This window comes from Podarcis cretensis (assembly GCF_951804945.1).
Source record: "Podarcis cretensis genome assembly, chromosome: 2".
NCBI lineage: Eukaryota > Metazoa > Chordata > Lepidosauria > Squamata > Lacertidae > Podarcis > Podarcis cretensis.
Genome location: NC_137171.1, coordinates 95183693 through 95196999, shown reverse-complemented (window position 1 = coordinate 95196999; position 13307 = coordinate 95183693). Strand labels below are relative to the sequence as shown.

The 13307-nt window shown below is 42.5% G+C and overlaps 1 protein-coding gene across 6 annotated transcripts in view; it reads left to right on the top strand.

Annotated features, from left to right (window-relative positions):
- Positions 1 to 10061: 10061 nt before the first annotated feature.
- Positions 10062 to 13307, top strand: part of LOC307206171 (contactin-6-like) — a 195692-nt gene continuing 192446 nt past the window's right edge. The window contains exon 1 of one of the 6 annotated variants that reach the window (XM_079958976.1): positions 10062 to 10156. The gene's annotated coding sequence lies outside the window, so the exon portion shown is untranslated. Of the gene's footprint in view, positions 10157 to 10210; positions 10621 to 10971; positions 11075 to 13307 lie in introns of those variants that run through there. The other 5 variants (XR_013834298.1, XM_079958981.1, XM_079958979.1 and 2 more) reach the window with 5 other exon arrangements.

Sequence of the window (13307 nt, the reverse complement as noted above, 5' to 3'; positions counted from 1 at the left end):
GCTGGGAGGAATCAATTCCTAAAATGATGATGGCCATCATTTTCTAGATGGTGGCATTTTATCTAGATGTTCTTGAGTCACCAGGGAGATAAAGGCAAAAGACGAAACCAGTGACGAACACTCTATGATAGGGACTGGCCCCAGAGGGTATCATCTACTGTCTCTGCTGCAAATGGAGATGCAAGACAGGCACACAAAGGAAGCAGAAATAGGTAAGGTTCAATTTGGTTTGGAACTCCCAGTTGAAGGCAAAACTGGAGAATGCTTAGAATTTCTCAGAACTGACATCATAGCCATAGACTCCCAAGCCACATTACCTGATAGCAGCTGCTGCTACAATAGCTGCTATTGCTTTGACAGTATCCCCACTCCCCCTACTCTTCCCCTTATTGCAAAAGTGGTAGGGGGAAGGAAGTTCTCTCTGCTCCTCTCTCCAGCTGAGAAATATAGCTGTTTTCCATCTCTGAAATCTTAGAAAATATAGTTGTCCCTCTCTGAAATGTTAGAAAATATAGTTTTCCCATTAAACCCAATCCCCCAGTGTCCATGTAGAAAAAAGAGAATGTAGGAGAAGAAGGTGGAGGATACAGGAATAGTGAGTGTCAGTAAGGTCTCCATCCCTCCTGCTACTAGCATTGCAACCACTTCTGGAACAGTAGCACAGTAAGTAAGTAGGTTGGAGGCATAAGTCATTCCCTGGCACTGATTTGTGGCTGGTCACCTTAAAAGCAAGGTATGCATTGTGGATTGCCAAGGTTATTATTTGGAGTTCCTAGCCTAAGATAGTTGAGCTACCATCCCTTAGATTTCTCAGATTCCAAGGAAACCATTCTTAGCAATGAACCTTCTAATTTGGCAAGGCCCTGTAGATTTCTCCAGCAGAGCTGGAACTAGTCATGCAGACAGAGCTGCAACCTGACATAATCCTCAGTGAATTCTAGACTGCTGCTAAAACAAACAGCTAAAACCCATTTTGTGTGTTATTGCATATCTAGCCTGATCTCTTTTGAGCTCCACTGAAAAGCTGTCCAAGGCCCTACTTTCACCTGAGCTCCTGATTGTACTTGACCTCCTTCTAGCACTCAAATTCCTGACTGATCTCCGAACTGCCTTTCATTGCTTAGGACCAAACCTCAATCTGGTTGAACTTACTGCCATGAACAGAGTAAGAGTGGGAAGGTGTCAACCTGGCCCTCATATTCCAGAAAAGTGAATAGTCGTATCTCTTAATTTCAGTCTTTCAACAACAACAACAAAAGTTTTGATTCCTCCTTCCCCAGTTTTCTTTTACATAGGGAGACTTCTCATATCCATTTTTGATACATAGGCTTTTGAACTAGGATATTTCTAGAGCTCAGTCAAAATGTATCAGATGACATGATTTCTGAAAAAATCCTGATATTTCCCCTCTCCTTAGCCTTCATAAATACAATTCTCCACAATTTTAAATGTCAGCCACCATTTAGGACTACTGCTACTCCGCCTAATAATAATAGTGGCCCAGAATGACAGTAGATTCAGAGCAGTGTAGAAGTTTGAAAGTACGATTGAAAAAGAAAGAAGCTGTGCTGCTGCCGTTACATGTGGTGAGTCATTTCCTGCTGGAAAGTTTCTCCTCCCCTTAAAGAAATTTGATGGCAAGATTCCCCTCCCCCCAATTTATCTGTCCACAAATAAGGCAAGGAATTTTGAACAGCCATTTGCCTCCAACTCTACATTTTCCTGCAAATAAGGATGCAATTACTTTCAGTTTGCTTTAGTCTGCTGGTAGGGAGAAATGGTCCAAGACCACAACAGGTTCTTATATATTTGGTAAATGAACCGGTTTTAGCCTTTCCCTCACTTTTTCTCCCTGCTGATTAACTACTTCCAGCTGATGCACATTAAGCGCCATCCAGCACCCCACATTTATAGCCAATCTGATGTCTTTGTAGGCTTCTCTTCCACACAGCACAGATGGAGGACATTGATCCGAGGAGCATTTAGCAAGCTCACAAAGTGCATCATTCCAGGTTCATTGTAATTGCCATGCTCTATTCTTCTAGTTTTCTCTCCCATAAGGAAAATCAATCTGAGTAGTGACCCATTTATCTGATATCTTCAGTTCTAGGAAACCTCAGCCATAAATGAAGAAAGTGTGTGTGTGTGTGTGTGTGTGTGTGTGTGTGTGTGTGTGTACCTCTGAGAAAACAGAAAGGCCAACTACCCCTTTGTCACCTTGTTGATTGCTAATAAAAAACCCAACTTGTTAAGGTTCATGATATGAATGAGAAATTGAGTTAGCGATAGCCACAGAGCTATCCTGAGGGCACTAAAATGGGATTGCTAAGAATGTTATAATTGTCTTCATGCCTAAAGCCTGCTCGATAATAAATTGCAGCCACACAGGCACTCGGAGCAGAAGCCACATTCAATACAACACCCACAGCTGTTTTAAAAATAACTTTAATAAAAAGCTCCTCTGATTATTTCTGTGAAGACTCTTAGAACTTCCTTGCCCAATTATCTCCAATCAGGCCTGAGAGTTCAGTTCCAGGGTTAAAGAGCTTGCAGTTTCATTATAGATAAGCTCAGGGATATTGATTTGAGGGAGCCTCTCTCACTCTTTTTTTCTTTTCCGCCTTTCGGTTGGAACTAGCTATCTGTGGAGGGCAGAAAGTTTTCAAATACTGGGGCTCAGTGACATGATTGTAATGGCAAAAGAAGCCAATGCAGATCAAATGAGTCCATTGGAGCCCATTTTATTAGGTCCTTTGGACATAATTAACTCTATGTACAAAGGATATCCCCTTTCCTTCCCTTTTCTCCTCTCCTCTCCTTTCCCTCTCTTTGTAAATTAGTTAAACCTGGCAAAACTCATGTGACCCACCAAGATGAGTGCAGTTTGTCATCTATAGAGGAACACCATGAACCCAAAAAGTGACCTGTTTTCACTGCCCACCTGGTTCCACAAAAGTGGAAGGGTTGCCAAGCATCTGCCAGACCTTGATAAGTGGCCAGTGGACTGCATTTAGCTTGTTGCATCTTGTCATTGTCACTGAGTTGCCCTAAGATTTCAGAGTGGAAAGCACACACACTTTGGACTCTGTCATCAGCTACGAACCATTGACCACTGGGAGGCTGCACCCCATCTGCAAGAAAGAACATCACACAGCAAGTTATGATTGGTCTAGAATTAGGGCAACTGCAGGGAGCCTGCTTTCCTACTTCCTGCTTGAAAGAACACTTGGCTTCAGCTACCAGCTGCCTGAAGAACAGAAGACACAAGCTGGCTTCTGTCATTGGCCAGAGGAATAAAGGCTGTTGAATCTAAGGAAGAGCACCAGCAAGGGAAGATCTGCCAGGCTCCAAAATGCCTGTTTACAACTCTGTCCAGGGAATGTCAAAGTGATCTCTTTCCTTTTCGTTTGTCATCTCCTCTCCCTTTTCCCTTGTGTGCCTTATCTCTTTAATTGTTAATTCTGAAGGCAATGCCTGTCTTTCATTTTTGTAAATTGATAAGGGTGGCTTTAGGAGGCAATATTTGTCAGAAAAGCAACAGGAGAAAACCCTGATAAATAAGTTATGCAGACCTGGTTTAGGTTTTGTTTTTTTCTGAAAGGGAAATGCCTTTGAAACCAATGGGCCTTAGTTCTAAAAAAGCTGCATAATACAATCAATCGTGATCCCACTTATTTGGGAGCAATCCCCACAGAATTCAAATTGTGTACTCCTGAGTAGACATAGTTAGGATTGCATGGCAAGTGATGTATTCATTTTTTTTTTAATTATACATTTTAAACAAACAAAAAATTGCTTCGTATTTGTTATATATATTTTCCCGTTGGTTCATGGCAGATTACTATAAATAAACAGAAGGGTGGTGCTATGTTTAACTGGGAGTGCGGCTGCACTTTTACCCCACCCCTGACATCATGTCTCCTTTCTTCAAAAACTGCATGTTGCACATGGTTTCAAAGAAGCTCCAGTTCACAAGCAGCTCCTTTTGTATAGGGATTCCGTACAGCAAGGATACCTGCTTGTTCCTGTGTCCTGAAGACACTGAGCCCCTACACAGCAGCAGCTGCTCTCATGGCTGTTGACAAAGGACCTTTTCCACAATGGCTCCCCTTTTATAGACTGCATTCCACAAGGAGGCTCACCAGGTGCATTTGTTACATATCTTCTTTAGGGGCCAGGCAAAAACATTCCTCTTTTCCCAGGACTTTGGAGGGGGTATTCTATTTGTTTGTTATTCTGGTATATACTTTTGTGTTTTTATATTGTAAACCGTTCTGTGATATTCAAATGAAGGATGGAATAATTTGTTGTTGTTGTTACTATTATTACTATTGCAATGTTTGAGGATGCATTAAAAATCCAGCTCTGACCCCTGATTAAGGCAGCACTGCCCTACAAAAGAATTATATGATTACGGCTCTAATACACCACTTAGAAATGTCTGCTATGTACACTTATTATATCATTCAGCCACTTGAATATCTTACACAACAGAGAAAGTCCTTGAAAATTAGCTTTCTTTCTGACATGCATTTTTCATGGGGATGTGTGTTATGGAGGTGGTACAATCAGAGTGTATCACCCTACTATTGCCTATATGACAGATCTCTCACTTACTGGGGAATGCCTTTCCATAGTCTCAGTCATTTGGGAAAGGATTAGACAAAAGTAATGAGGGAGGCAGGATTTATGGGGCTGTTTGGTTGTCGTGACTGTTTGTGTCTCTGAGCTTCATATCTTTGAGATTTCCCTAAAAGGGCTGTACAGTCTCCATTCCCATTACTCTACAGTAGTCTCATTGACTTTAATAGGACTACCCTGGAGTTAATGAGATGTAGACTGCAGCAATAAAGTGCAGATGAAGTGGAACAAAGAGCTGTGTGAAATGCATGAGCCAATAAAGGCATTTGGGGCAGGTTATTTTGATTGGAAGAGCATCGTCTTATGTTGATTTAATCTGAAATAATTTGGTTGATAACCTAACACACTGTTTGTTTGCAAAATATTGGGCACACAGCTTTTACGTGAACATTGGTGCAATTTCTTGAAAGTTCACAAAACCTGGCAAGAGAAAAGGGGTGGGGGGAGATTGCATTTCCTTACCCCCCCCCCCAATTTTTGCAGCTTGTCAGTGTACATGTTAAAAAAGAGAGAACAGTGTACTGCAACAGTCTTCATTAAGCCATCTCGGATTTTGTACAAAGTGGTGTATGCCACTTCAGTATCTTAGCATGACAATTTGAGAGGTGGAGAAATAGGGAAGTCTGAGAATGGGGATCAAAGGCCCCAGCTGTGTGAGGCTACCCCCCCTCCACTAGTGATTGGACTGACTGAGGGAGAGTCAGGAATAGATCTGCAAGCAAAGGGTAGACAGATTTCCCCTATGCTTCAAACCACCTCCACATTACGCACCAAAGCCTTCAGATAACTTTATGACAAGCGCCACAAGCAATTAGACAGAGTTTCTGTGTCTCATGCCAGAGGGGCTTGTACCTCTGAATGTCGGCATCCCAGCTCTTAGAATTCCTATTATTAGTTTCCTTCACAACAAAATAAAATGGAGAAAATTATTGTTTGGGTACTTTGACTCAAACATTATGCTTATAGATTCAGGTAGGTAGCCGTGTTGGTCTGAGGCAGTCAAAATATAAAAATAAAATTAAAAAATTGTCCAGTAGCACCTTAGAGACCAAGTAAGTTAATTTTTTAACTTAGAGACCAACTACTGGACAATTTTTTTAAAAAAATATATTATGCTTATAGCTATGCTTCAATACAGCGTCGTTTACCACCAACACCCAAAATCTATTGCTCGTTAGCCAACCTTATACAGGACAGGGTTGATTTTATCCTTCGGCCATGAAGAGAGGAGGCCAAGCAGCAAATCTGCCTCATGCAGCTTGATCAAACTGCTCCTTTGTATGCCAGCTGTAGCTAAGATTGCCAAATTCTAAAATCATATTGGAGTGTCTACCTAACCCTTTGACCGCACAATTTTCCATTTTGTCTGAAATAGCAGTTCTAGTGCAGAACTGACCTCACAGGGCAAGTCAAGATGTAAACATAAACCAGCTTTTCTCTGCTGACAAGGACAAGGGCAAATACTCTGTCCCTACCTAGATCCAATCTAATTAAACTTCACAGGATATATCTATTGAATTTGCTTTTTAGAGTCCTAAATGGCATTTCACCCAAATGTGAAGTCTGGGGCTCACTACCCATAACAGGAAAACCAAAACCTACTAGTTCCTTCCTTCTTTCCTTTTGTATTAGAAAGTTCCCACCCCCTCAAAGACTGGAATCTTTAAGAGGCAAAATCTGATTAGATTTGATGGCTCTATCTTATTCTGTTTTCATACCTGCTTGTGAGGGCTCTGGGAGAACCCATGGCTTGGCAGTGTGTCCATGTTCCCCCACCATAGCCTTCATTTTAGAGAGTTCTGTGTCATCTGGAACTCAAAGAGAATCCAGTGACTTAACCATGCCCATGTGTGTTCCTTCAACACAGTCTTCTCTATGGATGTTCATAGATCACTTGATGCTGGATGTTAACAAACTTTTACTAAGGTGCCTAGCCATAAAGTAGGTCATTGAGAAACCCTACACATCACCCCAACATCATGCTCAGTGAAGGATCTGCAATCTACAAATGCAACTATAGCTTCCCTGGCCACCCAACTGCTGTTTGAATACTTCCAGTAAAGAAAAGCCCACTATCTCCAAAGGCAATCTATGCCACTGTCAAGAAGCTGTTAGGTTGGGAAGTTTCTGCTAATGTTTAGCCAAAATCTCCTTCCCTGAAGTTTCCACCCATTGGTTCTAATGCTGACTTCTGAAGCAACAGGGAACAAGTCTTCTCCACCTTTTGCATGGCAGCCCACTAAGATCACTGTCACAATTCCCTTTAACCACACTGACTTCAACAGATCATTATATACTGGAGGTTCATATTGCCTACAGATACATTATGTGATTGGTACCTTTAAAAAACTCAGACAGCTCATCAAACCCCCACCACTACCAAGCCCAATACATTTGTAAGCAGGGAATCAGAATATAACTTTACACTAGAATTTGAGGTTTTGGTATTTCCACAGCCTCTTCTATTCCATACACTGGTCTGCATCAGAAACTTGAATAACCCCTATTCCATAGGTTAACTTATATCCTTTCTCTTTATATGACTGGAATAAATCTGCTCTACTTTCATACCATAAAAGCCTTCCTGGGTTCTATTTACCAGCCTGTCATTTTGGGTCTGAAAGGCACACGTGTATCTCTTGTTGCCAGTGCTCCATTTCTTCTCCATATCTTATTGTTCAGGCAGGCATGCAATTAATCCTATTACAAACTAATGGATTTACATTGGGATTACATAAAAATGTTTAGTGAGCCGAAGGGTTCAAAACAGGCCCTTTCTTTTTGGCACAAGTGTTCTCTAAACTCTCATTTTCTGCCTCCCTCCACTGTGAATACAAATTATTTCATTCCTAAAAGGAGGGCATCCTCTTGTAGTGGCAGGTTGACACATTCCATTTTTGAGTGGAAGGCCTGCGAGGACCTGAAAGTTTATTAGTAGTCTGTAGCAGAAGTGACACTTCCTTCAGCAAGCCTGCAATGTGCCGACCTTCCCATCCCAGTGAACAGCAGCAACCTCACAGCTAGGAAGCTAGCCATGTGGCTCTACCCCATTGGATGAGCCATTTCTGGCCTATAATTATTTCACTCATCCATCCATTACTTTATAAGTTTTATAGCCTCACAGCTATATCCACCTTTCTTCTATGATGGAACTCAATGCAACGTACATGGAGGTGCCAGATAGCATTCTATCCAGGCAGTGACCACATCTACTTAGCTTCAGGAAGCTGGTGGTCTCAGTGCACCTATACCCAAAGGATCTGGGCAAGATATTTAAAGTAGTTTTTTTTTTTAATCTGGGCAAGATATTTAAAGTAAATAATACCAACCATGGTCTCAAAGTGTTGTCTGAAGGCATATGTGGCTGCCACATACTAAAGCAAAGCAAGTCTGAGTAGACCACCTGAGAACCAGACAAACATTCCCTTGAAACCCATGACGGAAGACAGGTAAGACACAAATGCAAGAAAGTACATGCATACATACATATTACATCAATAGTATGGGGTTGGCTAACCTTGGGGCAGATGTTGCTATATCCATGCTGACAGGGGCTGGTGGGAATTGCTGTCCCCGTACAACCTGGCACACCAAAGAGGGGCCACCCCTGACACAATGCAATAATACTGAAAATGATCACCCATAGCAAATGCTTGTTGTTGCTGTTGTTGTTTAGTCGTTTAGTCGTGTCCGACTCTTTGTGGCCCCATGGACCAGAGCACGCCAGGCACTCCTGTCTTCCACTGCCTCCCGCAGTTTGGTAAAACTCATGCTGGTAGCTCTGAGAACACTGTCCAACCATCTCATCCTCTGTCGTCCCCTTCTCCTTGTGCCCTCCATCTTTCCCAACATCAGGGTCTTTTCCAGGGAGTCTTCTCTTCTCATGAGGTGGCCAAAGTATTGGAGCCTCAGCTTCACGATCAGCAAATGCTTACCAGCATCGAAATTCCTCTCTTGCACAGCATCCAAGAAGACTCACCGATTTTAGCTTTGACTACCATCAAAGAAACCCAAAAGACACTGACAGTGCCCCTATATAAGCCCTTGGCAACAATGGGATGTTATAGGGTTGCATTTTAACTTCTCATTATATTGGATTGGAGCTGAAGCCTTCGTCTTTGGACTGTTCATGTGTTTCACTTTCTTTTTCCTATTCGCTTTCCTATTTGCTTAGGATTAGGACGGAACAGAAAGTGAGTAGATTCTCCCTCCTTGAAAAGTGAGGAATGGCCCCCTGATTGTTTATACATAGCGCATAAAGGATACTGGACACCCATTATCAGCTAAGCACAAAGATTGTGAGCTTTGGCGTCCAAGCTGCTTCTAAGTTGTATGGCACCTTCCCAGCACAAATTCCTCCACAGAATGAAGACTGCCATCGATGCAATGAATTTGGAGGATCCTGTCTCAGGAGAAGTAGGGATTTTGAAGGAATTTGACAGGATTTTGATAAGATTGTCAACATTTCTGAGGGTGGGGTTGTTGGTTTGTTTTGTAGAAGTGACACCTTTACACTTGACAGAATTTCACTGCTTCTATATTTTTTCAGAGCCATAGAACCATGAGCAAGGGAGAATGATGTGATGCTTAAACACACCCACCCACACCCACCCACCACCTACTACCAATTGTACAGACTTGTTTCTGTACAATTCTATATAATTGCATTGTTAAAGATCTATATGCAACTTTCAGTATAAGGTTATATAATAAATACTATACTATACTATACTATACTATACTATACTATACTATACTATACTATACTATACTCAGGGCTTCCCCCCCCCCCCCAGTCAGAGCTCACCAGAACTCAGTTCCAGCACCTCTCAGGTGGGTGCCATTGCCATTATAAGATAACAAGGGAGGCGTTTACAGTGAGTTCTGCCAGCTCTTTTTCTAGAAAAATAGCACTGACTGTACTATATATTATATATGTAATATAAGGAGAGCCAGAGTGGTGTAGTAGTTAGAGCACTGGACTAGGACCTGGGAGACCAGGGTTCAATTCCCCGCTCAGCCTGGAAGCTCACTGAGTGACCTTGGGCCAGTCACTGCCTCTCAGCCTAACCTACCTCATAGGGTTGTTGTGAGGATAAAATGGGGAGGAGGAAAACCATGAATGCCATCTTGAGCTTGGGGTAGAAAGGTGACAAATAAATAAATATAATTAATATGGGAAGCATGTCAGTATGCTACTGTATTATTTAGACAAGAACATTATCACATACACACATCATACTGTATATAAAACAGGTAGAGATATAATACAAGATAGATACACGCACCATAGTAGGATTAAATATTTAATGAGGACTGGAGTATTGCTTTATTTTAGATACATGCTTGGCAAACCTAATCCTTTATAGTGAACAGTGCAGGTTTATGAACAGGGACCAGGCAAAACCCTCCCTGTTCCTGTTAGAAATTTAATACATTAGTTAGTGACCCAGATTTCAAGACGAGAAGGAGCTTTTAATACCTGGCAGGAGCTCACATCTGTGTGGAAAAAATGGTAAGAACATTTGATCTATCATGCTGAGGGTGTGACATACAGCTTTGTGTTCTCTCTCTCTCTCTCTCTCTCTCTCTCTGTGTGTGTGTGTGTGTGTGTGTGTGTCCTTGTATTGCAAGGGAGCCAAGTAGAGAACTAATTTGAAAATGTGTAGGATTTTTGGATCCCTGCATTCCAAGCGCTAGCCACATTTTTGTCCCTCTGCCCTAATGGTGCGGGTCCTTGTCGCGGATGCTGTGGGAAAGCCATGCCTTTCACAGTTAATCCCAGCCAAGAGATAGAGGATGCTCAGAGGATAAAAGGCTTGCAGTCCCAGCTGGGGAAAGAGTTCCATTATTTCCCAGCTGCATAGGACATTCTGCACGGCTCGGTTTTGCCTGGATGAGCAGTGTGGCTTTCCGAAAGCTTGTAGCAGTTTGGCAGAAAACTGCGAAAGATCCTGAGACGTTTGGCTGCTAAGATCTGTAAGTACAAAATTGGGCTGTCTGTTGCAATGTGAATAATGCTGGAAGGGAAGCTTCATTTTCTTTTGTCTCTCCAACACTCCCCCCCCCCCTGCCGCCTTGTAATGATTTGCATTAGCATAAGAGAGATAGAGAATAAAGGAGACTGACTGATTGCCCTTCTCTTTATCTTTAACCACTGCATTTTATAGAGAAAGAGAAGGGTCTGCTGCGTTTCTCTTAAATCTGTGTTCATGCGAGGGGGGAACATTTATAAAAGAGGGTGCTGATACCCAGACACCAGAATAGGCATATTTCTGAGTATCTTCCGACAGCTCTTGTGTTTGTATATGTGTGTGTGTGTGTGTGTGTGTGTGTGTTGGTGTGCCCGCGTGCAGCATTTAATGGGTAGCACACAGGATGACAGTGCTGATTTTAGCACTTGCACATGGCTTTAGACCCTCGCGTTTAAAAGGTAAGGAAGATCACAGTGGCTTGTTTCATTTTCCAACTGTTCCAACATATGCAGAGCACTAAATGTCTCTTTTCAGCTCATTTCACTGAGTTTCAAGGAGGAAGTATCCTCACTAGGAGAGTGCCCAGTGTATCTTTTCTTTTCTTTTTTGTTGAAAGATTTGGACCAGAAAACAAAATGTCAAATTAAAATGAACTGAAGTTCATAAGGTGGGGGATTGGTGTGGTTGTTTTTTCCCCACTTAGAGATCAATAAGTTGTGTTTCTGTCGCTTCATTTGTATGCTAGATGAGCTGTTGTATGTTATGAAAAGTTTGGAATGCTTACAGTACAGTGCAGTGCTTGATGGAGCAGTTTGTGGTTTCTGCAAGTGGGTGTGATAAAGGCTTCTGTGTGGATTCAGACATTTGTTACTTCTTTAAATAGTCTCGCCTTTCAAACACATCATTTAGTGCACGGTGAACAGTATAAGGCAGGGATAAGCCAATGTAGTGCCCTCCCAAATGTTGTTGGAGCCCCTGCTATCAACCCCAGCCATTCTGGCCAGGGGTGGCCCGAGTTCTAATCCAGAAACCTCTAAGGGGCACCATGTTGGCTGTCCCTGATATAAGGGCCTTAAGACACGTGAGCTATCGAAGGCCAGGTCAGTGGTCCTGTTCATTGGCATAACCTCACTGAGTTCAGAATTGCAGAAAAGGTGTGGTCGTTTATATGCTGATTAAGAAGCTCCCTTCATTTAGTGCTGAACTGCATCGAACTTGCCGATGAGGCAAATGCAAAGGTGTGTCCTGTGAGTTGGGAAGAGCAGGAAGCAGCAGGGAGCTTCAGACAGAGCCCTAGAATATTGTTTTTTAATGCATCCATCATTTATTTATTAACTAAAGAAACCTACATTTTTGCATGCATTTCAAAAAGGGTTTCCATTGCAAAAAATAAATAAATAAAAATTATTTATTTTTGTTGGTTACCAGGAGATAGAGGGTCCGTTCTCAAAGAACCTTTAGTTTTAGCCATTTGTATCATGTGGGAAGAGGAAAGGGGGGAGAAATTAAAGTAACCCGTGAGAGAGAGAGAGAAAGGGAGAGAGACTCTACCACTGAAATGTCCACTTGGAATGCTGAGCATGAAGGCAACATAGCCACAATATATCTTCATCAGTGAGAAGCAGCTGCCTCTGCTTTGGTGGCTTCATGTAAATGATTCAAGGCTCTCATTCTACACAGAATCTAGGTGTGTTTTTTTTATATACACACTGAGCCACATTTCATGATGATGATGATGATGCTTTTGGTGTGTGCAGAAACTATAGGTTGCATCAATATTTGGTGTGTGAATTAGAATTTGAGCTGGGGTGGTGTGAGTGTAACCCATTGGCTGGTGGAGGAAGAGGAGTGCGGAGGGAGTGCACCCCCCCCAAGTGGAGTGCCATTGTGGCTGCCCCCTGGCTGCGCTGGGCGGCACGCCCCCAGGACATGCAGCAGCTCCGCCCCCACCTGCTCTCCCCCCTCCGTCACTGGGTATACCTAAGAATGTGAGGTAACTAAAGTTACTCTGCTTTCCCTCCCCAAACCAACAAGAACCGCAAAAGCCTTGCTGCTATGTCAAACTATGTCATGGGGTAGGATAATTCCCAGAGGTATTCTGGGTTGTGGCAGCGGGCAGATGACTGCCCTCATTCGGCTTCTACGAAAGGGAGGTTTAAAGAATATATAGCCCATCATTATTGCCCTAGAAGTTATGGAGAGCAAAAGAGAAGCCCAATATGAGTGTTGCCGCCAGCAGTTTATATAGAAACTCACCACAAGCTGAATTAATGGTTAAAAAACAACTTTTTGAGGAGGCCCGGGAGCCTGCATGGAGTAGTAACCAACTTCTCCATCCAGTACACACCTCTGAATCAGAACTTCAGAAGCTGGCCTAGTGAATTACAACTGCTTGTCTTAAATGGGCTGCCTGCCATATATTTAGTTGACAATATATGATTATTTTTTTAATGAACTGCTCTGAGGTTGGTTGGTTTTTACAAATTACAAACGGGGCTAATAATTGCTTCTGTTGTGTGACATACTCTTTCCGCTGCTTAGGTAGAATTTTCTTTCCTACCTTGAGTGAGTGTTGGTTATATTTTCTGCTGTCTCTGGAGAGTCATGTGATGACAGTTATTCTCCCTGTGGTTCTTGTGCCATTACCTCTTGGACAGTCTTGCTGGGGTACCCAAACTAGTTATGGTTTCA